This window comes from Monodelphis domestica, chromosome 7, assembly GCF_027887165.1.
Source record: "Monodelphis domestica isolate mMonDom1 chromosome 7, mMonDom1.pri, whole genome shotgun sequence".
Lineage (NCBI taxonomy): Eukaryota > Metazoa > Chordata > Mammalia > Didelphimorphia > Didelphidae > Monodelphis > Monodelphis domestica.
The window spans coordinates 45,013,128-45,039,770 of record NC_077233.1 but is presented as its reverse complement, the minus strand read 5'-3'; the positions used below and the strand labels follow the sequence as shown (position 1 = coordinate 45,039,770).

At 38.7% G+C, this 26,643-nt stretch overlaps 1 protein-coding gene across 1 annotated transcript in view; it reads right to left on the bottom strand.

Annotated features, from left to right (window-relative positions):
- The window catches only part of LRRN1 (leucine rich repeat neuronal 1), a 47,932-nt gene extending 23,812 nt beyond the window's left edge, over positions 1-24,120 (bottom strand). Inside the window, exons 1-2 of the mRNA XM_007500129.3 lie at positions 23,867-24,120; positions 23,119-23,711 (exon numbers count right to left, since the gene is read on the bottom strand). The gene's annotated coding sequence lies outside the window, so the exon portion shown is untranslated. The remainder of the gene's footprint in view (positions 1-23,118; positions 23,712-23,866) is intronic.
- Between the last annotated feature and the right edge of the window lie 2,523 nt (positions 24,121-26,643).

Sequence of the window (26,643 nt, the reverse complement as noted above, 5' to 3'; positions counted from 1 at the left end):
AAAGTCTGTCAGTCAAAATTCTTTTTTTTCTTCTCTAAAGGACGTACCTTATGGAAACAAGAAGGATGGATTTGGACACAATCAGTAAGAAAGAAGTAGCATCTATTGATGAGAGCTCTAAGAGGCTCTGGAGATGTGATAGTTAATAAGCTACTTGGTGCTACAGTGAGCTTGGAGTCAAGAAGATGTCTTCCTATGTTCAAATCTAACCTTGGGTACTTTCTAGGTGTGTGGCCCTAGACAAGTCACTTGACCCTGTTTGTCTCTCGAGAAGAAAATGGCAAAATGCTTCAATGCCTTCACCAAGAAAACTCCAAATGGGGTCATGGAGAGTTGGATACAACTGAAGAACCATATTAAATATTTACCAATGCATCTAGGTGCAATGGATAGAGTTCTAGGTCTGGAGAGAGGAGGACCTATGTTCAAATCTGATCTCCCAAACTTATTAGCTATGTGACCCTAAGCAAGTCATTTAACCATTTTTTTCTGTTTTCTCAACTGTAAAATGGGGTCAGTGAGCACCTACCTCTCAGGGTTGTTGTGAGGATGAAATGACAATATTTGTAAAGCATTTAGAATACTGCCTAGCACCTAATAGGTGCTATATAAATGCTATTCATTATTATTATTAGTGAGGAATTGCTTTAGGTATAGAATTTACTAGGAAGCCAATTCTCATGTTATCAATAAGGAAATAGAGACCTAGAGAGGTGAACAGACCAGTATTATATAGCCATTCTAGTTACAAAGCCTGAATTCAATGCCAGGTCCTCTGTTTCCAAATCCAGTGCTTTCACCCCCAAATCCCCCTTCCCTGGTCTCTATCTGGATTTCCAACTTTGGCAGTAGGAGAAAGGGTGCTGGAGGAAGCCAAGAAACCATTCCACCTCTTGTTCACACAGCTTCTAATCAGCTGACACCAGTAACTCAGCCTGATGATGCTAGAATAGTTTGGCTTAAAGTAACTCAAACAAGGGTGGAATTTGTACACTGGCAATTATCTGGACATCATCCTGGGCTCCAACTGCTTGTAGGTCATGATTATACAGATGGCTTTCCAGGAACCCCTCTGGTCCACTCTCTCATCTCTCTTAGCTCCCCAAAGGCCAAGGAAATCCAATGTTCCTGCCTGGAATAACTTTCAAACTGGGGCTGAGCCAATAGATGTTGTACTTCCAATGTGGCCCCCAGGGCAGCAGCTATGGCTCTGAAGTTTCTCCAGAAGTGAAGTTTCCCTTAGGGATCCCCAAGGGGCCAGAGCAGTTGCCTACAGAAATCTTCAAGAATATGATTCTGATCCTGTTGGTATATGCAATTTAAAATAGAATGTCACTCAGCAGAGGAGGGGTGAGTTTCACAGAGTGACAGATGCCCACCATTATCTTGGCTGCCATTAGATGAATAAAGAGAGGATGCACAAGTATGGGACAATAGGAAATAGAAGTCGGGTTCCTAAGACCTCAGCTTGCTAGGCTCCTGGGATCTATGACATAGGCATCCCTTGCTCAGAAGGTGAGGCCAAGAATAAGTCTCTTGGTATTCACTGGGCTCAAATGATTTGGCAGCATGATCTAACATACACCTCCCCCAGGGGACACACACAACATGAATAAACATGATAGTGGCAAACAATATGTTATTTATCACCCATAACCTATGTGCCCAGGTACTATAAAAGCCATTTTGAAATATCAGAGACCAAGTGCTTCCAACCTGCCTTTTTCCTTGTCCTTTAAGTACAACTAGATCTGCCAGAAGAGTATCATGGCTCTGACTGTAAATATTGGGAAAGATTTCCTATTTCTTCCAGCTTTTTATATTGATTACATGTGGTCCCAGTATGGAACCCAAACTGATGCCATCCTCAAGACTGCTGGTAGAAGCAGCTACTTTGCTAGCTGATGACTGTCCAGGTCTAATGCTACTACCCTTACCTTCCTTGTTATAATAATATGGTAGATTCCCCCCAAAATAAAATGAATCAGCAATATATTCCTTACCGTCAAGGCAACGGTTTTTATAAAATATGGAGAACCAATAATGACCTCCTGACAGTCATCGGTGGTTGAGCAACTTCACTAAGAATAGTAAAAATGAAAAGGGAGAAGAAAGACCTGAGTTTGATTCCCATCTCCAACCTTTTGGGACCTTGGACAAATCACTTAACTTCCATGGACTTCAGTTTCCTCATCTGTAAAGTAAGGGCGTTGGATGATAAAATCTGGGAAATCCCTTTCATCTCTTTATCTATGATCCTATCACAGAGCTTAGGAGCAGCTAGGTGGTGCAGTGGGTAGAGCACTGAGCCTACACTCAGGTAAATCTTAGTTCATATCTGTTCTTAGACACTTACTAGCTATGTGACACTGCGTGAGTGACTTAACACCTATTTGCCTCACTTCCACTTTGTAAAATGGGGACACACTGGAGAAGGAAATGGCCAACCACTCTGGTATCTTTGCCAAAACCCCCAAGGACAAAGTCCATGGGGTCATGTAGAGTTGGAAGTGACTGAATAACAACAACAATTGTATAGGTTAATGATCTTTCCATTTTGGGGAGTATGACTATTCCCTGACATGCAGTAATTAATTCTAACTTTGAAGTTCTGGCTCAGAAGTTGGAATTCTTAATCTATGAAAGGGTATTTAAGAAATATAGTAACTTACTGAAGCAATGTGTTGGGAAGGTGAGGACATGAGACTAGGAATCAAGTTGTCTGGGTTCCCATCTTGGTTCTATTACTTTGGGTGTATAATTTCACTTGCCTAAGGCTTAGTTTCTTTGGTGTAAAATGAGAGTGTTGGACTCTCAAATCTATTGAAGTCAGATCTCTTGTGTTCCTTTAAATCTTGGACATTCTATGTTTTATTATTCTAGGAGTATTTTAAGACATACAGCAGCACCATGAGAAATGTTACCCATTATTTTTCTTCTTTATTTAAAATAGAACATGAGAATGTGAGGTTTAAGTTAAGATATTTAAATTAGAGATTCGTTTAAAATAAACGAACTTCTTTAAAGTAAGAGTTGAGGGACATCCTGAAAAAACTACCTAGAGAAAACAAACACACCTTATTAAACCGTTGTACTTGGAAATTTAGAGAGAAGAGTAAACTATCTTAGAAGACTTAGGTACATAGAAATAGTAGAATGTACCAGAGAACTCCCTGAGGGGCTCATCCTCTCCCTAACCTATATGTGAAAGTCAAGGGAGAAATGAATCAGCAATATATTCCTTACCGTCAAGGCAACTGTTTTTATAAAATATGGAGAATCAATAATTTATATACTGAGTTTTGTTTGAAAAGAATTTTTTCACAGACATTAAGTCATTTGATCTTCTTAATCATCGGCTGCTGCCAAGCATTATCTCTGAGAGGTTTAGAACCCTTGCTCAAAATCACAACAGCAGGTAGATGAGCCTAGACTTCATCTCCTGAATCAGACCTCCTGAATAACAGGTGATTGCTTTGTCAGGCTATAAAACCCAAGGAAGATTTCGCTATTTTTTGTCATTTTTCTCCAAGGGCTCTGGTATTCCCATTGGTAATATAATTACCCACTGAAAAACTGTTGATGTCAGATACTTTGCTTTTCTTCTTAACAGCAGTAGAGAATGTTCGTCCAAACACTGATTCCAAGGAATATAGCTACATCGAAGTTGGATCCAAAATTGACATTTGGGGACAGATAGATTTTCCCTAGCTGGGAAGCATGTACTGTATCACAAAGAGCAGTTGATTCCAGAAACCAAGCAGAATGAAGGCAATAATAATTTTTTTTAAAGGAACAGATGTAAAGATCTTTTTTTTCTTTAAAGAAAAAAGAAGTAAATCACTTGCCATTGTGGAATTATAAAACAGACACTGAAATGCACATGACTGAAACTTTGAAAATAAGGACAGAAAATAACAATAAAATAAAAAGACATATGTATAATTTCCCCATATTTACTTCTTAATTTGTAACTCAATAAGTAAGATGGTATACTTAATAGTAAAATCAATTAATTTTAATCACGTTTTCTATAGTTTTAATTCTCTTTCTCCAATATGTCCATATGAAGTAATTACTTTGTAATTATTGGCATGATTAAACATTAAGCAAAAGCTAAATCTTTATTTTGACAACCCGTGTCTGCCTATGAGGCCTATTTTTATTACTTTATTTTAAGCATCACTCAGCCTACTGCTGAACATTTGTTACTTCCATTATAGGATTTCCATGCTATATTAACAAAATGTCACATAGTACCAGTACCAGGAGAGCTCCTGATTGTTCAGGAGTACAATGTCCTGGAGTACAGATACCCAATAAAAATAGATGCCCAAAGGAAGGCACTGAAAGTTTCAATAGAGACTGAGTTAATACTAAGCTATGAATTTGAAAGTCAACCAGTTCAAGTACCATTAGGAAATGATATATTTATTTTGGTTTCCAGATGGAATTATATTGTTTTATATTGACATGAAGAGTTAGTTTCATTAATGGCAACCATATTTTCACATCTTATTTGGTGGCTCTGATGGTCCATTGCTAGGCATAGCTTTCTACATTACCTAATTCAATGATAATTTAGGGAAATTGTTGGTGTTTTAAGAAACCCTTATTTTTAAAAATCATATAAAAATGTGCCATCTCTTTAAAATGGGATCCTTGACTGTCAGCCTAGATTTGGTTATATTTTTTTAGAAAATATGCTAAATGGAAAATTAAGAATGGCTTAAACTTTGGAGTGAGAAAGTATCAAAAGTAGATACATGTTCACAAGGAAATATCTCAAAAATGAGAGAGAGATGAGTAGAAGTATACATTTCATTAGTATGGAAGTTCTTAGTAGTCAAGGTAAAGGACAATGCAGAAGTTGGGGCAAATGACTATAATCAGCTGGGAGTTTCAGTAGATAGAGTGCCAGGTGTGGAGTGAGGAAGATTCATCCCCCTCAGTTCAAATCTGGATTTATATACTTATTAGTTGTGTGACCCAAGGAAAGTCACCTAACCTTGTTTGCCTCAGTTTCCTCATCTGTAAATGAACTAGAGAAGGAAATGGCACAGCACTCTACCATCTTTGCTAAGAAAACTACATATGGTGTTGCATGATTGAAAAATAACTGAACAATGACTATGACAGTATCTTATACAACAAGTCAATAAAGGGAAAAGTCTTGGATTTAAGAGATATCTAAATGTGATTGTCACTTCAGGTGAACACTAATTAACTATGTGTCCTGTAGAACAGGTTACTTGATGTTCCTAAACCTGTTTTTTCATTTTGAAAATGGGGTACAGCAATAACTCTAGCACCTAGCCTCACCGGACTGTTGAAAAAGCAAACTGATATTAAGGTTTTTGCAAAAATTTAAAGAGCTATATAAATGTTGGCCATTAGAATCATAGAGCTGAGCTAGAAGGGAACTTAAAAGGCCAATGAGTCCAACTCTTTCATTTTATAGAAATGGAAATCACATTACGTGATTTAAGATTACACAACTGTATCATGGCAGAACCAAAATTTAAATAATTCTCCTCATTCCAAATCTAGTGTTCTTTCCACAGTACTCTAATTAAGACAAAATGCATTTCTCTATGATAAACTTGCATAATGTAAATGCAATGATCCAGAACAACTTGGAGGGATTAATGAGAAAGAACACTATCCACATTCAGAGAAAAAACTGTGGGAGCAGAAACACAGAAGAAAAACAACTGCTTAAACACATGGTTTGATGGAGATATAATTAGGGATGTAGACCCTAAACAATAACCCTAGTGCAAATATCAATAATATGGAAATGGGTCTTGATCAATGGCACATATACAACCAGAAGAATTGTGTTTTGGCTATGGGAGGGGGTTGGAGGAGGAGTGGGAAAGAACATGAATCATGTAACCATGGAAAAATTTTCTTAATCAATAAAATAAACTTCATATTGAAAAAAGAATTATCTTCTGATATTAATACTAAAAAAATATGGAAACAGGTCTTGATCAATGACACATGTAAAAGCAGTGGAACTGCTTGTTGGCTACAGGAGGAAGGTAGGAAGAGGGGGAGAGAAAGAATATGAATCATGTAACGATGGAAAAATATTCTAAATTAATTTAAAAATTTTTTAAAGAAAAAAATAAACTTGCATAGTTTTTTTGTTTGTTTTTTAGGGAATCCACAGTGAAGAAATGCTCTTTGCCAAGGCTAGTCCACACCTGCTCTGCAATTTATAATCTTAGAATGACTTAAAGCAGAGGCATTAAACATACAACCCAACCCATGATATTCCCAAGTGCAGCCCAAACCAGCTTAAAATGTAATTCTTAGCTGATTTCAGTTTGTTGATGCATCAATAAAAATATAAACAGGAGTGACCTACAGGAACCCTTCTGGACCGTCTGTACCCCTTTATTTGAATTTGTGACCAGTGGTTTAAAGGTTTTTGTTGGGGAAAACTGAGCCAAGGCACATAAGAAACAAGATTTCAACCCAGATCTTCCTAATTCAAAAATTCTCTCTACTCCATCACACTATCTCTATTGCTTTTTTAAACAGAGATATATCCATGCTAACCTTTTGAAAATATTATTTATCTTTGGATTTATGTCAACCTCTTTAGAATAATAAACATGGCTTTAAAGCTCTTTCCTAAGCCATTTTCCTTTGAAGGCTGGTCCTTTTAGAATATTTAATGCTTTTGGTTTCCCCCCCCCCCCAATTTGGTCAACTCATGTATCCCCAGGGCAAACCTTCAAGTAATTTCCAAAGAGGATGCAGTAAAGAGGGGAGTCAGATAATACATGCCTTTCATACACCTATGAGTCTATACCCACACTGTTTGCACAGCTTTTCAAATAATATCTCATTTGATCCTCACAAAACCCCTGAAAAGTCAGTGCAATATATTATGATTTTTATTTTACAGTTGAGAAAACTGAGGCAGTTGGTTGTTAAGTGAGTTACTCATAGATCTAAAGATTGTCTGAGGCAAATCCAGATCTTCCTGACTCCAGGCTCAGCACTCTATCTGCTGGGCCACCTTATATATAGGAGAAGACTGGGCTGAATATGCAATCCTAGAACATACTCTGTACTACAAAATAATAATAATAATTCCCTGACACAGTTTTCCTTTTTTTTTAACTCTTACTTTCTGCCTTAGTATCAATTCTAAGACCAAAGAGTGGCAAGGGCCAAACAATTAGGGTTAATGACTTGCCCAGGTTCACATAGGTAAGAAGTATCTGAGGTTAGGTTTGAACTCAAGTCCTCTGGATTCCAAGCCTCCATTTGTATCCATTGAGCCACCTTGCTGCTCCTTGTTTTCTTACAATTTATCATTTTCTATTCAAGTTAGAGTATATTCAATTTCTAGCAGTTGGAGGTTTCTCAATACTGAGTTCTAGTTAACTGAGGTTTTAGTACAATTGTATCTTTAGGCAAAATCAAGTGAAATTTGGAAATAATTCTTTGATGCTGCTGTTTTCCCTCCATGTTGGTATTTGTGCATTTGAACTTAATGAAACAGTGCTAGAAGGGCTTAGCTCGCCAATGATCATAGCACCAGAAACCTGCCACTCTGCATTAGTAGGGTAAACTTTGGATTATACAGTTTCGGTCTTGTGGAATCTTCAAGCACAACAATTGAGAACATTAAAATGACAGAAAACTGAGTTAGTGTGTGTACTTCCAAAGAAGGGAAAATAGAGAATTAAATCTGAATTTTTTTCTCTGTATTGAAACTTTTTCCCAATAAAAATATTAGTTTTACCCACCCACATGGATCGTAGTTGGAAGTCACCCTTTATCCTACACTCAATTTATTTCACACTTAAATCTCAAAATAAAGGCAACCTTTTGGCTAAGTGCCAACACTATTATTTCCTATCAAGTTGAAGCTAGAAGAATGCCCTTAGGTGGATGATTGCATCTGAATCCCACCTATGCCACTTGTTTCCTGAGTGTGTTCCATCTCTGAGCATTGGTTTCTTCTTCGATAAAATGGTAGGAGAGGGTTTGTACTAGAAGACCTCTAAAATCCCTTCTAGCTTAAAATATATGATCCATGTGGCTGGGTAAAACTAATATTTTTATTGGGAAAAACATTTCAATACAGAGGAAAATAATCTGATTTAATTCACTATTTTCTTTTTTTTTTTTTTTTGGAAGTACACAAACTAACTCAGACCTCAAACAAAAGGTCTAGGAAATTAGAGGACTTCTCTTGAGAGCAGCTACTACATGGTCTGATGCCTAGAGATTGGATCTGGGGTCAGGAAGATCTAGATTCAACTGGGGACTCAGAAATGTACTAGCTGTGAAAACGTGCATTAAGTCCTTTAACTTCTGTCTGTCTCAGTTTCCTAAATTGTAAAATGGGGATAATAAGAGCACCTACTTCACCAAGTTCTTGTAAAGATCCAATGAGATAGTATTTGTAAAGAGCTTAGAGTAGTGCCTGGTATACAGTAGGTGTTTAATAAATAGATTGTTTATTTTAAAATCCATGTGAAGAGTCAGTCATAAGTTCATATATTTTAAAATGGAGGTGAACATCAAAGGTCATGTAATCTAACTCCACATTTTATTTTATTATTTAATTATTTTATTTTCCTAATTATATGTAATAATTTTCCACATACATTTTCTGAAATTATAACATGTGAATTGTCTCCCTCCCTTCCTTTCTGCTGTTTCCTGGAAATGGCAAGCAATTTGATCTGGGTTTTACATGTATTATCATGCAAAACATTTTCATATTGGTCATTGTTGTAAGAGAATACATATAGAAAAACAAAAACCCAAGATAAAACACAGATAAACTAACCAACTCCTCATTTTAGAAACAAAGAAAATGAGACTTTTCAAAGTTTAAAAGGATCATGGATTGGAAGGGACCTTAGAGGTCATCTAGCCTAATACTTTCGCTTGAGAAGTGGAGAAACTGATGTCCAGGGAAGTTACTTGCCCAAGGATAAATAGGTAGCAAGTAACAGTGGAAAAACCCATCTTCCTGAGTTCAAATCTAGCCTCAGGACACTTACTATCTGTGTGACCTCAGGCAAATAGCTTCCCCTTATGTGCCTTGGTTTCCTCATCTTTAAAATGAGCTGGAGAAGGAAACAGTGCATCATACTGGTATCTTTTCCAAGAAAACCATGAATGGGATTAGGAAGAGTCAAATATAACCTAAAAATACTGAATAACAACACACATGACTTCTGACCATTGACACGCAAAAATGTGAATTCATAGAGAATGGCAAAATAGTTCTAGCTCACAATTAAACAACTCTGACACATCTGAGACAGAAATGATAAAATAGGGACCTTTTGTGAAGAATCCAGAGGAGGACAGGGAGAAGAGTTTCATGGACCGAGGCGAGTTGCATGGATGGATGGATCTGGCTACTTTGGGGGTAAATAACTCCTGGCTCATTTAAACAAGGCTCTCTATTATCTCTAGGATCAAATACAAACTTCTTTACTGGTCATTTAAAGTCTTTCACAACCTGAATCCACTCTTGTTCACATGCTATGATCTAGTCAAATTGTTCTTACTGTGCCTCAAAAATGGTGTCAGGTCATCATCTGCCATCTAGAGCTCTTTACACAGGCTAGCCCCACTCCTTCCTCACCATCTTCTTTTGGTATTCCTTGATTCCTTCAAGCATTAGTTCAAGTACCACCTTCCCCAGAAAGTCTTCTTCAATCCTGCCAGTGCCTAGTGTCTCCCCATAGTCACCTTGTGTCTATCCTGTATATTCATATGTCTATATATCCATGTATATGTGTGTATGTCTACGTCTCTGTCCAGCTATGTTGTCTCTGCCTTGACTGAATCACAAGATGCTAGAGAGTAGCATCTTTATTTTTGTTTTTGTAACCCTAGCGCCTAGCATGGCTCCTGAAACTAAAGTGGTTTATTATTTACTCTACTTGGAGTTTAGATAATTTGTTTAAAAATTCCCTTGGGTGGGGTATAGTTCGATGGGTCAGTGGATAGAATGCTAGCCCTGGAGATGGGAAGTCCTGGGTTCAAACACTCAGATACTTTCTGGCTGTTTGACCTTGGCAAGTCACTTAACCCCAACTGTCTAGTCCTTATTATTCTTCTGGCTTAGAACCAATACTTAGTGTTGACTTGAAGACAGAAGGTAAAAGGATTTTTAAAAAATTCCTATGGAAGAATGTCACTAAATTCTATTATTTGCTATTTCAAAAATTCTAAAGACATGCACCATTAAGAACCTGATAAATGAGAACACATGTTTTGCTTGGTATCGCTTCACTGATCAAAAATCCTTCAATAGCTCCCTGCTTGACATTCACTGAAAATATTGGGCAGTTAGAATGCAGAGGGATAGAATGACAGATCTGGAATCAGGATGACCTGAGTTCAAATCTGACCTCAGAAACTTACTAGCTGAGTGACCTGGGTAAGTCACTTAATTTTTATCTGTCATGGTTTTTTCATCTGTAACAGACAGCAGTTGCCTCTCAGGGTTGTTATATAGATCAAAAGAGATAAAAATTGTGAAGCATTTAGCACCATGCCTGGCACAGAGTAAGCTCTATTTATTGGTTAGCTATTATTACTAATTTCTTGAAGTATTCTGCCATGAATTCAAATTGAAATTTGATATTTTGCTTTTAATTTTTTGGAGGTAATCTATCTAGAAACAGCAAATATCAGGGCAAGATTTCTCTTGGAGCCTGACAAGTTGCCATTCAGACCTTTTCTGTCTTTTCCTATTATTGCTGAGACACGAGGAGATGAATTCAGGAGAAAATGTAGAAAAACCTTCCTAGTCATCCTTAATGTAACTGGAGTGCCTCCCCACTGAGATTACCTCCAATCTGTCCTGTATAGATCTTTTTTGTATATACTTGTTGGCAGGTTGTCTCCTCCAATAGACTGGAAGCCCCTTGAGGGCAGAGTCTGTTCTTGTCTTTCCTCCTACCCTCAGAGCATAGCAGGGTGTCTGTGGGCTCTTATTAAATATTTGTGGACTCGATTTGAATTTTTAAGAATGCAGGAAGGACTAAGGACACAAGAGGAACAACTGTTGTTCCTATGGCTTTTACCTTTTACTGGAAACTCCAGTTCAACTCATTTCAACTCACATAGTCTCAAGGAAAGACTCAGCTAGGTGTAGGGGAAGAGGTGCCAGGGGAAGCCCAAAGGCTGCCTGTATTCATTGAGATTGCAGTCCATTAGGGCACTATCATAGGCTCCCCAAAATAAAAAGAAAGAGAGGGGAAAGGGATTTCAGGGACATTTTAGTCCAACTCCCTGGTTCTACAGATAAGGAAATTGAGTCTCAAATCAGTTAAATGACTTGTCTAAGGTCATACAGGTAAAATCACATATAAAAGCAACTAAGATGGAGATGGATATATATATATATATATATATAATATTTGCATGAGAAGTATAAAGTCTTAAGTCTCTGATACTTGTTTAGGGTAGAAATCTGAGGAGACTTTAGGGAGGAAGACTTTGACCAGGAATTCACAGGTTAAAAAAGATGGGTAGGGGTTCAATGTTTTGGAATTGGGGAAGGAAGAGCATCCCAGATCCAGCAAACTGTATCACAAAGGGCATAAAGCTGGATGGAGTAGTACAGAGGATGGGAATGGTGGGGCACAGATTTTGTAAGGGGGGAATAAACAAACATTTATTGAGCATCTACTATGTGCCAGGCACTGTGCTAAATTCTTTTATAAATATTATCTCATTTGATTCTTGCAACAACCCTGGGAAGTAGGTGTTATTATCATCCCCATTTTGTAGTTGAGGAAACAGGGGTTAAGTGACTTAGCCAGGGTCACAAAGCTAGGAAATGTCTGAGGCTGGCTGAACATCCTACCTCCAGGTAATTCTAGAGACTGTGCCATGAGCTGCCAGATGACATGGAGAGAAGACTAGAAAGGTGGAATGGCAACAGATTGTAGAGCCTTGAAGAGTTTCAACTCTCCATGGCTGGGAGCTAGGCAGAAGAATATTAGCAAAGCAAGGTATACTTATATATTATGTTGTTTGTGGTATAACTTTTCTTTAGGCACAGATAATAATACTTTGTGAAACTATAAAATGATACTGCAGGAACTTAGCTGTCTTGTTCCATAAACAAAGTATTTCATGTTTTCTTCTGAGAAAATGGAACTGTACCATATAGAAGGAAGAGGAGCTCTTTTCTACTCTACAAAAACAAATGAAATAAAATGAGGATAATCACAAGAGCTTAAATTATATATTGAGTTTTCTTTTTACTCTCCAAGACCATAATTTAGAGGGGACTTACCAATCAGCATTGGCCAAGGAGATTTCTTCACTCCCAATACCTCCTGATTTGCAAAAAAGAGACTATTTGTTCATCTTTGCAGACATTAAAGACAATAATCTCAAAGACCATTGTCTTTGTTTCTATCTGTCTTTGTCTAATGAAGAAAAACTTTGAGATTGATATAAAGACACTTTTAGCCAAGAGCTACACAAATGAGTTTGAAGTATCACGACCATGGTTAGAAAAATGTAATTTAAATTACTTGGCTGAGACGTGATTAAAAAAGGACTCTTTTACTTAACGATTCTTTCGAAAATAAAGGATGATTCAATAACATCGGTTATCAGAATAATAAATGGATTCCAGAGTTAATAGCGATAAAATAGCATGCTGGTCTGCTTTATACAACTATATTTTCATAATAGAATCATGTAATTTCAGAGCTGGAAGAGACCTTGGAGATTACCTCGCCACATAAAGCAATGGCAGTGAAGTGACTTGTCCAAGGTCATTCAATAAATTCACAGCAGTACTGAGAATAACCTTGGGGTTTGCTGACTCCTGAGTCCTCTCCAGTTCTTCTGACTATGTTTTTGTTTTGTTTATAGAATATCCCTTCCTCGTGTATCTTTAAACATCTTCTATCAAGCCTGTCTTCCAATGCTAGTCTTTATATTATATACGAGTGCTCTTTAGAAATTCACAAATGATGGACACCCAGTGGAATCACGCGTCCGCTATGGGGGGTGGGAGGGAGGAAAAGAAAATGATCTTTGTCTTTAATGAATAATGCTTGGAAATGATCAAATAAAATATTATTAAAAAAGAAATTCACAAATGATGAACACATACTTGAATGATAAGTTCACATGTAATGAAAACATTTTTGATATATTATAGCAACAACTAGGATTTATAAAATGTTTGATTAGCAAAGTAGTTTGGTATATTGTCTCATTTAATCCTCCTCACAATAACCCTGCAAATTATTATCCTCATTTTACAGATAAGGAAACTGAGGTTCAGTAAGTTTCAGTGACTTTTCCAGAGTTACAAACCTTGTAATTGCCTTCCAAGGCACAACTCAAACTCAGGTCTTCCCTATTCCAAGCTCAGTGCTCTATATACTGCATCTTCTATCTGCCCATTTGAGTTTTCCTTATACTAAGAATGGACACACAATGATATATCCGATGTTTTATCAGGTACTTTGAAACCTAGGGCATGCATGAATCTGTGGGATGACTAACTGGGATTGCAGGAACAATCAGGCCAGCCTAGACTCATGGGTCCTTTGGTGGGAGATGGAGTCCAGGGACCTGGGCCTTCTTAGCACTGTGGTCTCAGTCTCTGACCTAACAGACCAGAGACACTCAAGTCAATAGTTATTTAATTGCTGCATGTGATTGCAGTGTTCTGGAAGATTTAAAGCAGATTCCCAAAGTGCCATACCACTAATGAAGGCTTGGAACATCATAACTTCTCATCTTGGAATTGTAAAATTATAGGAATTAAAAGAACCTGGAGAGATCAACTGAATTTAATTTCTCAACACATAAAATATCAATTTTCTGATCTCTAAATAGGAGAGTGTTGGATGAGATTATCTCTAAGGTCCTTTCCTGCTCTGACCATCCATGATCCTCCACCTAAAATTCAACCTACCTTCAAAGATATCCAGAGAAAGCTATTATTCAACTTCCCTAGATAAATCCTTCTGATAAAATCAGCTTATATTCATCTCTACTGCTTTCCTCACAGCAACCCTTTAAATCTGGCAGTTAAAATATTATTATTCCATTTTGACAGATAGAGAAACTGAGGCACAGAATGGTTATGTCTTACAAGTCATACAAACAGTAAATGGCAGTTCTAAGACTCAAATTCAAGTCATATGACTCCAAGTCCAGTCTTTTTCAATGAAATTATGAATCACTCTTTAATATTAAGAAATATTTCCTTTACAACCAAGCTAATTTCTTTCCACTATTTTATCATTCTCTGCAATGGAAAATGAAGAGTTTATCAGCATTCCATATGAAGCAACCCACTCTTTCCTCCCACTAGTTCTCCATTTCCTTCTTTATTTTCTGGACTGGTAAACCTAAAGAATTAATTCTACAATTCAAGTTAATGAACAGTGAACTCAGGATTGACTCCAGCTGAGAAGACTTTTAGGGTCTTCTAGGGAGCTTCTAGGCAGCCCAATGGCATGGGGAGAGGAAGATTTGGGTTTAAGTCCTGTCTTTGACCTTTACTTGTGGTTGTGACTCTGGTTAAGGTGTTTAACCTTCTCAAGCCTCAGTTTCTCTCACTAGAAAAATGGGGATAAGAATAGCACTTACTTCACAGGGCTGTTGTGACAAATGAGATGAGTACAAAACTTTGCAAGTTTTAAAGCTTTGTGTTGTGGTTTGACACCACTCTGACATTTATGATTCAGCATGTCTCGATTTGGCAAAAGTTAGGGCGTGAGAGTTGGGTCACCCCCCCAAACAAATCCATATTCCTCTGGTTCATGGGTGTGTATATACCCCAGAGGAGATGGGGGGCATGATGAAAACAGAGTAGAATTTACAATGAGGCGATGGGAGCGGAGTCCTAGACTGATCGCTGACTCTCTGCGTGACTATGATCAGGTCAAACTCCCTCTGGGTCTTGGCTTCTTCTAATGGAAAAGGAAGATAAAAATACCTGTCCTGTGTCTATCACAACATTGCTGGAGATCTGAATTAAATATTGCAAGCACCTGCCAAGCTGTCGATTGCTATATAAACCGTTGTTCTTAACAAGCTATTCCCAATCAGCCACCTTACAAATGGATGCCTTTGATCTCAGTAGGGATTAGGTAGGGGTTCAGTGAGATCCTGACCCCCAGATAAATCACCTGTTTGGGGGACAGGAAGCAGGGTGGTGGAGATATCTTTGTTTTTAATACATGTCCAGCAGTTGAGTTACTTTTATATGTAGTACCTACATATATACTCTATTTATACATACACATGAAGATAGGTACACATGTGTGTATGTGTGTATATAAGCATATATGTAGAAATATTCTCAGTCAATACACACCTAGTATATATCTAAGATGGAAATTGAAATAATATCTTCCTGACTTTGACACCAGTGCTCTATTACCTGTACTGTGCTACCTCTCTCCTCCCCTCCCTCTCTCCATCTCCCCTTCTCCCCCACCATCTCTCTCTCTTCTGTCTCTGTCTCTGTCTCTCTCTTTCTCTCTCTCTCTCTCTCTCTCTCTCTCTCTCTCTCTCTCTCTCTCTCTCTCTCTTTCACACACACACACATACACACACATACACACAACAGTATCACAGTTGTGTGATATTCACCTCCACCCCAGTTTATGGATGAACGTAGAATGTGGGAAACAATCAAAACTATTGGAAGCCATATTGGAACAGTTCCCATCAATCCTTCTGAAACACCTCTACCAAGACCAAGCTTATTAGGCTTTCTTTTTCTTTAGAACCATCCATTTTGCAGATGGGGAAAACCAGAGTCCTAAGATTTAAAGGGACAGGCTGAAGGTCATAGACTGAAGCACTGGCACAGAGATGGGAACAAAGCCCAGGACAGAAGTTCATGGATTTCAATCATCTTAACTCCTTACAAAGGAGCTGATTACTTTGGATGCAAATTAATACTTTTTAGTATAGTGAAAAAGCAATGCAGGTCAATGATATTCTTTATTACTTTGCTAATTTTTTTTCTAGAGGGGAAAATTATAGACATGGAACCAGTTAAGTAACTTTTCTTTCTAGGTAAAGGCTCTTCCCCTACACCTCCCTGAAGATTCCTTCTTTGTGTTTTTTGCTTAATGGAGGGGGAGGATGCTTTAACTCTTAGGTGCTATTGTGATAGGTGCTGCATTAATACTTCCCGCTTTCCTCATTTGAATTTTAAAAGGATGTGTTAATATATGATTCCAGAAAGGATACTCTTAAATATGAAGTCAAATATTTAAACATGAATATTCAATGAATAGTATCTTGAAGAGGTTAAACATCTCTAGAGATGACCTCTTGGAAATCTTAGTTAACTAAAATCTTATGGTTAACCTTTATTGGTCTCTACTTTTGGACCGCTAGTTTATTCCTCTGTTATTAAAAAATTTTGCTCCCATGTGAAGGGGAACTAATTTATGGGTTCTCTCGGACTTTAAATAGATTCCCTTGAGTGAGAGGTCCACAAAATGTCTGCCACAAAAAAAACAACAATCTTTAGCTTTAGAAGGATGTAGTGTCACACGTGTATTGTTGGTGTAGCTATGGTAACCTACAAATGCCACCAGTGTGTCCATTTCATACACAAATGAGGGGACAGCTGTGGAGTCCACATGTCTGCCAATAGAATAATAGATGTGAACAGGGATGGCCTGGGTCAGAAAATTACAACTCATTTATATTAATCAGAGCTTTCACATAGCATCCCAGGCTCAGAGCTATAAAATGGAAATGGAAAGGAACATAACATTACAAAGATAATTTTTAGGCAATAGCATTCAAAATAAGCACCCTCAGCAGATGCAGGAACATTTTATGAGAGTTTTCCAAAGTCAAAGTTGCTGGGACCCTGTGCAGATATCAAGTTTCATCATTTCAATTTCTGGGTCTAGCTTCTTGCATTCATCTCAGTGGTGATTTTTAAAGGTTTTAAATCCATTCACTACACTCCAAATTAAACTTTGATATTAGTCACATTATTAAAAGTTTCACTTTGAGAAATATTTTACCAGGATCTCTGAATATTAGATCTGGAAGAAGACCTTTGATATAATTTAGTCTAGTCTCTTCACTTTTCATATTTATAGGGGCCATAGAGGTTCAATGATGGACCCAAGGTCATACAGCTGGGTAGTGGCATATCCAGGACAAAACCCAAGATTCCTGCCTCCCAGGTCAATATTCTTTCTACTGACACCTGGCTTTGCCGAATTTTAAACTAAGTATTCCACATCTTTTTTTGAGAGCTTTATGAAACTATTCAAAAGTTAAAATTATAATAGATTCATTAAGGTATTGTGTTAATCATTTTTAGTAAAGCAAAGCATAGGATCCCTGATCTGAAAGAGACATGAAAGGTTATCTAGAAATACCTCAACCCCAAATTTCTGAAAAATGACTGAATAGATTCTGAGGAAATTGTCCTGCAAAAAATAACACTGATGGATTACTTTCAATTAAAAGATGTACAAAGAAACCAAGAGACACCAACATTTGAATCATTAGATTGGAACCATTCTTTTTTGTCTCTAAAATATCTAAATTTTAAGCATAAGGCTTAAATGGTATCATCTTTCTATTCTGCTTTAAGGCAAAAGAGACCAAACATATTTAGCTTTGCATGATTTTGATTGCTTAAATGTAATTTCAACTTCATACACTAAACCTTACCCTAAATAAATATTAATCAAAGTTCTATTCACTAGTTAAAGATGGTTCTATTGTTTCTAGGAGCTGAAATATGATTCTAAAATGGAATGTTTTATCTCCAGATTGGCTTACACCAAAAATAGATGTTCAGTACCATTTAAAAATGATAAATACAATATTTGAACAACCATATATTAACTTTGAAAATGAATCAGAGAAAGCCTATTATTTCATGACTTGAAAATGTAATTTTAAGAATGCTTTATGAAAGTCTTAAGAAATGAATTTCATGCCTTATAATTTGCCATGTTTTCCTTCATGACCATAAGACTTTTCATTGGAATTTATTATCAACAAAATTATTCCAGCAGCCAACTTTCAGAAACTGCAGAAAAAATTCTATTGGATTTAATGGTCCTTCTTCTGGAAAGTCAAAGACTTTCCAGGTTAATCCTGGCCCTGTCACTTGAGTGACCTTAGGCAAATTGCTTCATCTCTCTAGACCCCAATTTCCTCTTTTCTAAAATGAATGATTTGGAGTCAATGATCTCTAATAGTTATTAACCAATTGTCTATGAACTTGTTGGTCATTAATATTTGATAACTATTTCAACATAACTGGTACTTTTTTTGGAATCTCATGTATTTTACACATTTAAAATGCTGATTGTAAAGAGTCCATTAGCTTCATCAGATTTCCCCAGGGGTCCATGGCACAAAAAAGGTTAAGAATTGCTAGAATTGCTGCTGTTAAGCCAATTCAGTGTTAATTACTATATCTGGTGAGGTTAAAAATAAGTGACTAGATTCAATAACAGGGGGATAAAGACTAGGTTTGAGGTGGTCTCCATTCCATCTATTCCCCTTTATTTTTCTGAATCTCTGGCCTGGACTTTATTATATGTAATTAAGAAGTAGGATCAATGGATGGACGTAGTTTCATTAATCCTCATTTACTTCACAGAGTGACTTTTCTAACAGTCTTTCATTTTCTAACATTACTCTTAACTTGCTTACTATAAGTCAGATTTTCAAACGTTTTTACTCAATTACATCTATTGAAGAAATGCTTTCTAGCTCAAAGGACTCTAAAACTGTGCATAGCTTTTGATCCATCAATACCATTACTAGTTCTGTATCCCAAAGAGATCAATAAAAGGGAAGAAGATATATTTGTGCAAAAATATTTAGTGCAGCTCTTATTGTGGCAAAGAATTAGAAATTGAGAGGTTGTCCAGCAATTGGGGAATGGTTGAACAAGTTGTAGTATATAATTGTGATGGAATATTACTGTGTTATGGGAAATGATGAGGATGATTTCAGAAAAACCTGGAAAGACTTACATGAACTGATGCAAAGCAAAATGAGCAGAACCAGAAGAACACTATATATAATGACAGCAATATATATATATATATATGTTTTTTTTTTTTACGAACAATTGTGAATGGCTTGAAAAATGCTATTTGATCTCCAAGAAAGAACTGATGGAGTCTGAATGCAGACTGAAATACACTATATTTCACTTTCTTTCTACTTCTTTTTTAATTGAGATCCCTTCCATAAAATGACTAAAATGGGAAAATGTTTTATTTGATTATATGTGTAAAATATTTATCAGATTGCTTATCTCAGAGATTGGGGAGAAATGGGAGGGAAGGAGAGAATTTTTAAGTCAAAACATAAAAAATGAATGTTTAAAATTATTTTTATATGTACTTGGGGGAAAATAAAATATTACAAAGGAAATTCTATCTAGAAATAGGGTAATAATAATAGTTCACTTTGATAGAGCATTTTATATCCTTGAGTTCATTTGAATTGTACAACATTGCCATGAAGTAGATGTCATTATTATCCATTCTAATGATAAGGAAAAGATTTGCCCAGGGTCTGGAATTTGAAGCCAAGCCTTTCTTTCTTTAAGTAGAGCATGATCACCAAACTGCCCAGCAAGGTTAAATTAAAGTGTCAGGCTCTCATTTAAATCAGGGAGTTTGTCATTTTAAAGATATGAGAGTTACTTCACAAACACTTCAATTGTTTAGTATTCAAAATAATAATTTAAAAAAGCTTAACATCTTCTAGCTTAGAAATGTCAAGTTTAGTTTGTATATACTTTCAGTCTACATAGAAGGTAGACTCCCAATTTCCACATCAATGATAGTGTTCTACGTCTGCCTTTTAAAGATGCATCACAGCTTTAATACCTACCCCCTGAAAATGTATACGTTCTCTGATGATATAGCATTTGTGAACTAGAACTCTTTCTTGTTTAAATTTGATTCTATTTATTTTTTCTCTTTGGGAGAATGTTCTCTCATGGGTAAAAGGCATTGAACGAGCACCAAAAAAAAAATTTAAGAAAACATGTAGAATAGCAGACTAACATCTGTTGTTTCCCCCTTCCCCCAAAATAACACTGAACTCCAACACAATGCCGTCTTCTTTTTTTATGTCTCTTTCATGAAGCTATAGAATAGTGGGGCAAACCCCTCTTGGGGAATAGAATAGGTCTTTTTACTCTTGGACACTGTTTGAGATTCAACAAAGGAAGAGGCAACTGATGCTGGCACATTACTAGGTGTACTCACCCAGCCTCACGTGTAGCCCATGCTGCCAACCCTTTGTATTGCAGGTTACACAATACCAGAAGGTGAACAGTGCACCGTGTGTTGTCTATCAAGCTAATGTCAGCAAAGATGGAGTGAAGCTCTTGCTTTGTTGTCCCTTTGAATTGTACTATTCTTACAAACTTCTACGATCAGTGGTACTTACACCTAAATGTTTACAATGGCCAGGGGACTGGAGAGTGTGGCAATCGTGTAGCACTGCCCATTCTATAGATTGGGCAGTCACTCATTCAACAAATATTTATGGAATTTACATAAGGTTGACAAGGTTGATAAGACAGCCTGCCCTTAGCTTACAGACGACTGGGGGTATGTGGAAGATGGTCAGGGAAGATACAATATGTACATAAGTAGCTACACATAAGCACAGATACACACACAAGAACTTCGAGAGGAAGTGCTAGTAATTGCGGTTGGGACAGGCAATAGTGGAATCAGAAAAAACTCACTATAAGGAAGGACCTGGCAAGTGGGATATGAGATGTGCTTTGGGAGAAGATAGAAGTGAAACTGAGAATTCTTTTAGCCAGATGCTTAACTCCCCTTCCTGGGGAGAACATGGTGATGTTAGCAACTATACAGCTATACAAAATAGGGATCTCTCCAAGTATCTATAGTTATCTATCTATGACAGAGATAGAGACAGAGAATAGAGCTTACCCTAAATAGCAATTCCTTTTTCATGAAACCATCTCTGATCACACCCACCCTCCTTGATCCCTTTGGCCTCAATTTTCTTATAATGAATGAACATCATTACATTCCCAGTACCTGGGACAGTGCCTTATACATAGCTCGAACTTAATACCCTAACAATATATTTAACTAATCTAAAAAATGAATGTGGAGGAAACCACTCTCCAGCATCAAAAGCAGTTTAAAGTTCATACTGCTTCACAACAATCCATATTTACCAATCTAGAAAATAGTGCCGGAATATTATACAAGACAACAAACAGCCAGGTAGGGAGTTAGCTTTACTTTTTGAGCTTTTAATACAATAGCACTCAAAGAATTTGGCTCCTGAATAAAGGTGACAGCAAGCCATACAATTCTCAAACAGAAAAACTCACACTGCGCCTTTATTCCCTTTTCTTAAGGACCATTGTTGACTGAAGACTCCTTGTCTTTTAAAATTCCTTCATGTGAATGGATGAGGCAAGACATCTGCCAGGATACACTCACATTTGCATGCAAATCAGAGACTTAGGGACACACATGCTCCTGGTAGCCAAACATCACTTCTACTCTATATTTATGGTGTTCAAACTTCGTTCCTGAACTTTTCATTCTAGTAACAAATAATTAAAAACCAACAAAACAAAAGAGCATGGTGGATAAGCACTTTACTACAGGGGAATGATGTGAAATTGTGAGAATATAATTACTAAGGGGAAAACGAGAACCTTCTTTTTCTCCAGAATGTCACAGGTAGAAACTTATTTCAGCAGGGTAGTTTTTGTTATTGGAATATTATAGAAATTAGAAAAAAGAATCGTTTCTCTCAAGGTCTTGCCCCTCAATATCAGGTGAGTTTCTCTCAGCTATTATACTGTGGTATAAGCAGATGCACTGGCATCGAGAGTATAGGGCTGCACTGTTAACCCTTGACTGTGATCTAATCTAAGAGTCAGTCCAAGGCATTAAGCTAAGCTACCATTTCCCCACCCCCCTTTCTTGATAACCATAGCCCCAGACAGGCTCCTTGATGGATAATAACTTTTATTGCTTAACTCCTTTTACATCCGCAGAGACATCTGATACCTAATCCTACCCAGACAAACAGTTCTTTAGAGAAGGGCTTGGAGAAAAAAGAAAGGAGGGATGCTCATTTTGCTCCTTGGCATTCTCTCCTATGAAATTCTCTCCGGGCAGTACAAAGGACACTTGCTGGCAAACTTTCCTTACTGACTTCTCTGATGTAGTGGGGTTGGCAGCAGCGTCCATGCAGCTCTCTTTGGAAGATGTTTCCCTAAAATCACAGGCATCCTTAGACTGTGGGGTCCCCAACTAGCCTCTTTAGTTCTTTAGTTCTAGCTATTATCTAAGTAGAAAAAACGTGCTTCAATCTACTCAAAATGTTTTCCAGGGTGACTGATGATCTTGACCTGTTTCCCAGACAGGCACCTCTTCTGTCCTCATGTAAGCACCTTCTTCCCCCATATTAGCTAGGGTTGTAATCATGATCTTTTCAAATGCCGGCATTTCCTTCCCTCATCCTTCTGCCTTTCTTTCCTCGCTTCATATTTCCTAGTAGTTCTTCCTTCTTAACTAATTCCCCTCCTCTCCATCTTTTCCTTTCTTCTCCACCCTCTGCCTTCCCCTTCACATCCCATCACCCCCCTTTTTTTCCTTATCCTTTGATACTTCCCTCTCCCATCACTGAAACCCCGTCTTTCTCTTCCCTGTTCTCTGCCTTTTTCTTTTCTTCTCTCTGGTTCTGCTCTCCCCTTTTCTCTTAACTCGCAACGTTCTCATTCTTTGCTCGGATCTTTTCTCCTTCTCTCTTCTCACCTCCTTCCCAGCCCCCCAATACATTTTAGTTCTTTCCAATTTCTTTCCAATCTCATGGGTTCTTTTCTATCTAGAAGCCCCCTATCTTTTACCCCTTCCCTCTCCCCCACCCCCCGTGTACCACTGTTTTCTTTTCCTTTTTACCTCCTTTGCTCCTGGTCCAGCCTCCCCTGCAAACCCCCAGCAGGACCCACGTCCCCTGAGCCTCCGGACTCCCGCGGTACATCTAGCCAAGTTTACCGTGACTTCCCTCCCTGGGTCCCCAGCCCCTAAGGGAAGTCGCACTTACCCAGAGAGGCCCGGCACCGTGGAGCCCGGCCCGAACCGGCGCCGGGTGTGCGTGGAGGGCTGGGGGTGGGGGTGGGGGAGGAGGGTGTTAGGAGGATAGCGGGGGAAGGCCGGTGGAGGCTGGACTGAACCTAGCCACCCAGTCCGCAGCAACAGAGCGCACCCAACCCCGGCTCTAGAAGCAGGGAGCCCGGGGGATGGCGGGGCTCCGGGGAGGCAGGGACACATTCAACAGCTGCTGCACCGGGACGCCGGGAACCGAGAGGACCGGCACTGGGGAACCACGACTGGCTTCTTGGAGGGAGGGGGTGGGGCTCGGTGGCCACAGCTGCTTCCTTTCCCCAGTTAGGTGACGGTCAAGTCTAGAGGCAGGTTTCTTGGATGGGGAGCCCGCGGTGGCGGGGCTGTGACTGTCGTCCGCTGCTGGAGCAACTGGCCCCAGCAGCGCCCGCCGCAGCTGGCCCCCGGTCCTTATGCCCTGGCTGGCGCTGGTGCTGATGGGGTCGCGGCTGCCGCCTCGGTCTGCTTGCCCACCCGTGCGCTCTCTGCTTCGCTCTCACCCTTGGCTTTGTGCTGCCCGCAGCCAGCGTGCACCTGGTGTAAGCAAAACAGGTCAGCTGATGGGCTGCAAGCTGATTGGCTGTTCTGCCGCTCCCCCCCACCCCCGTCCTTGTGCCCCCAGCCCCCCGCCCCCTGCCTCGCCCCCCCTCCCCGCCCCTCCTCCTTCCTAGCCCCAGCGCCCCCTCCACCTTCTCATTCGCTCTCATCCGAGACCCGGGCAAGGCACCATCTGTACGGAGGGGCTGGTAACAAAGGGAGCGCGCCCGGTTGGCCCTGTCTGCAGAGGGCTGGACAGGCTCTATCGCCTATGGGGTGAGAGCAGTGGGCTACTCTTTTTGTCCAGGGGACCGGCTGCTGGGGAAGAGGGCTTAGTCAGGGGTGGGGGGAGGCGGAAGGCGCTTGGCCCTTTCTTAGCCAGAGGATTGTAAAAAAAGCGAGCCCGAGAACGAGAGAGAGGGAGAAAGAGAGAGAGAGAGAGAGAGAGAGGGAGAGAGAGGGAGAGAGAGGGAGAGAGAGAGAGAGAGAGAGAGAGAGAGAGAGAGAGAGAGAGAGAGAGAGAGAGAGAGAGAGAGAGAGAGCGAGAGAGCGCACAATGGGGGCAAGATTGACAGGGGTCAAGATGCATTGTTTAAAAAAAGAACCACTTTGAAAAATATAGGAATACAAATACATATCAGGGGAGTGAAAAATGTCATCAAGGGGACCTTGGCAATTGGTTTTCAAAACAAATCAACAAACAGTTCTTGTGAATCTATAAGCTGTATAGAAACACACAAACACATAAAGACACCTGTGTATCAGAGAAAATGTATATATATTATATGTATTTGTTTATTTTTTTCTTGGAGATAATTTGAATCCAGACCTCCAGACTCCAAAGCCAATACTGATTTCACCATACCACCCATAGGATGGGAACTTTCCATTGGTTATTTTAGTGATTCGAAAATTTGACAAGTTATTTCCAATAGAATTGCTTACTATAATTATAGAGTAACTAAAAGGCCTGGAAGTTGTCATGATGATAATGATGATGATACACACCTTTGGAAAGATTAGTTTTTGCCCTAGTAAGAATCAGAATATTAAAGCCCATTGAGGGCAGAGGTGAATTCATATCTTAACTTTGCCATTTTCTAAGTGAGTGTCCTTAGGCAAGTTATTTAACCTCTTTGGGCCCCATTTTCCTCATCTGCAACTGAGCAGGGAGGAATTAGTGACTTCAGAGGCTTCTTTCAGCTCTAAAGCTACAGTACTAGAATTTTAAGTTACCTAATTTTGCCAAAACTCAGTTTTCTTACCTATAAAATGGAGTTCAAGAAGTCTATAGTACTTATCTTGTATATTCGTTCGATTTGGATTTTACTCTTCATGACCCCATTTAGGATTTTCTTGGCCAAGGTAATGGAGTAGTTGACCATTTCCTTCTCCAGCTCATTTTTATATGAGGAAACTAAGCCAAACAAGGTTCAGTGACTTGCGGGGATCACACAGCTAGTTAAGTGTCTGAAGTTAGATTTGAAGTAAGGCAGAGTTCCACTGTGCCACCTAGCTGCCTGCCTGTCTGTCTTAGTGGAAAGTAGTTTGCATAGTGGTAGAGAACTGACCTTCAAAGTCAGGGCAATCTGGGGTCATGTTCTGCCTCTGATACATATATGACTCTGGCCAAGTCATTTAATCTTTCCAGGCTACTCTCTTAGATTCCAATTCCAGAAAAAGTGTTGATCACTATTGGTAGGAAGAGTTTCATTTTGGGGAGTCTCATAAATATACATTAAATTGTGAGTTTGACTCAAAATAATAATGGTAATAGCTAATATTTATATGGCACTTTAAGTGCAAATCACTGTAAATTATCTCATTTAATCCTCACAAAAATCCGCTTTGTGGAAGGGGGGTATCTCCTCTTCTCTCTTCCCCCTCTCTATTTCAGGGTACATACATTCCCTTCTCTTCTTTTTTTAAATTTATTTTTTTAAGACAAATGTTATCCTCATTTTACAGATGAGGAAGCAGAGATTAAGAGATGAAGTAAACTGTCCAGAGCCACAGAGTTAACCAGTACCAAAGTAGGATCCAAACTCAGGTCATGTATGTGGAATGCTACATGAAGTCAAGTAATTAACATTAATAATGAGCTATAGGCAAACTGGGAGAAGGGAGGATGCATTTCCAGATTCCATCAAAGTCAAGGAGCCAACCTGGCATCTTGTCATGGCAGCTAGAAAAGAATAAACAGTGTTAATGATGGAGAGAATGTTTTGAGAGAACAAGGAGAACTGATGAGAGGATTATTGCTACAAGTGCTGTACAATGCCATACAATACAATGCTGTTCAGTGAGATGGTTTCAGAACATGCTCTCATCTTCCCTGCCTCCAAGGACTATAGACAGAAGTTCCAGAGTCTAAAGATAAGGTCACTCAGAAAGGAGAGGGAAGAGGGCAGATTACCAGGAAAAAGAAGTTTGGCAGGTTTCTTAGCCTCCTTCCAACTCTTGTCCCTGTTATATAAAAGGAATTGGGAGACCTAATTTCTCTGACCCTCATTCATTCATTTTCCCACCCTGCTGTGCCATGAAGGAAGCTAATGTTTCTAAAAGTGAGAGGCTAGAAGGGAAGGCATTTTTGGCAAGAAGAAATACAGAGGCTCAGAGGTGGGCAATTCAATATCCTTTATGCAGAACAGCTAGCAGGCCACTTTGATTGGAATGGAGAGTTTGTAAACTGGCTAGGTAAGTGGGAGCCAGATTTTGGAAATCCTTATGTACAAGGCAGAAGATTTTGTATTTTCCATCAGAAACATAGTATCATAGGATCATAGATGGAGTTGGGGGAAAAAAAGAACTTTATATGAGATGATTCAAAATAAAGTGAGTAGAACCAGGAAAATGTTGTCCACAGTAACAATAATGTGTGATGATCAACTGTGAATGACAACTATTTGCAATAAGGAAAGGATCCAGG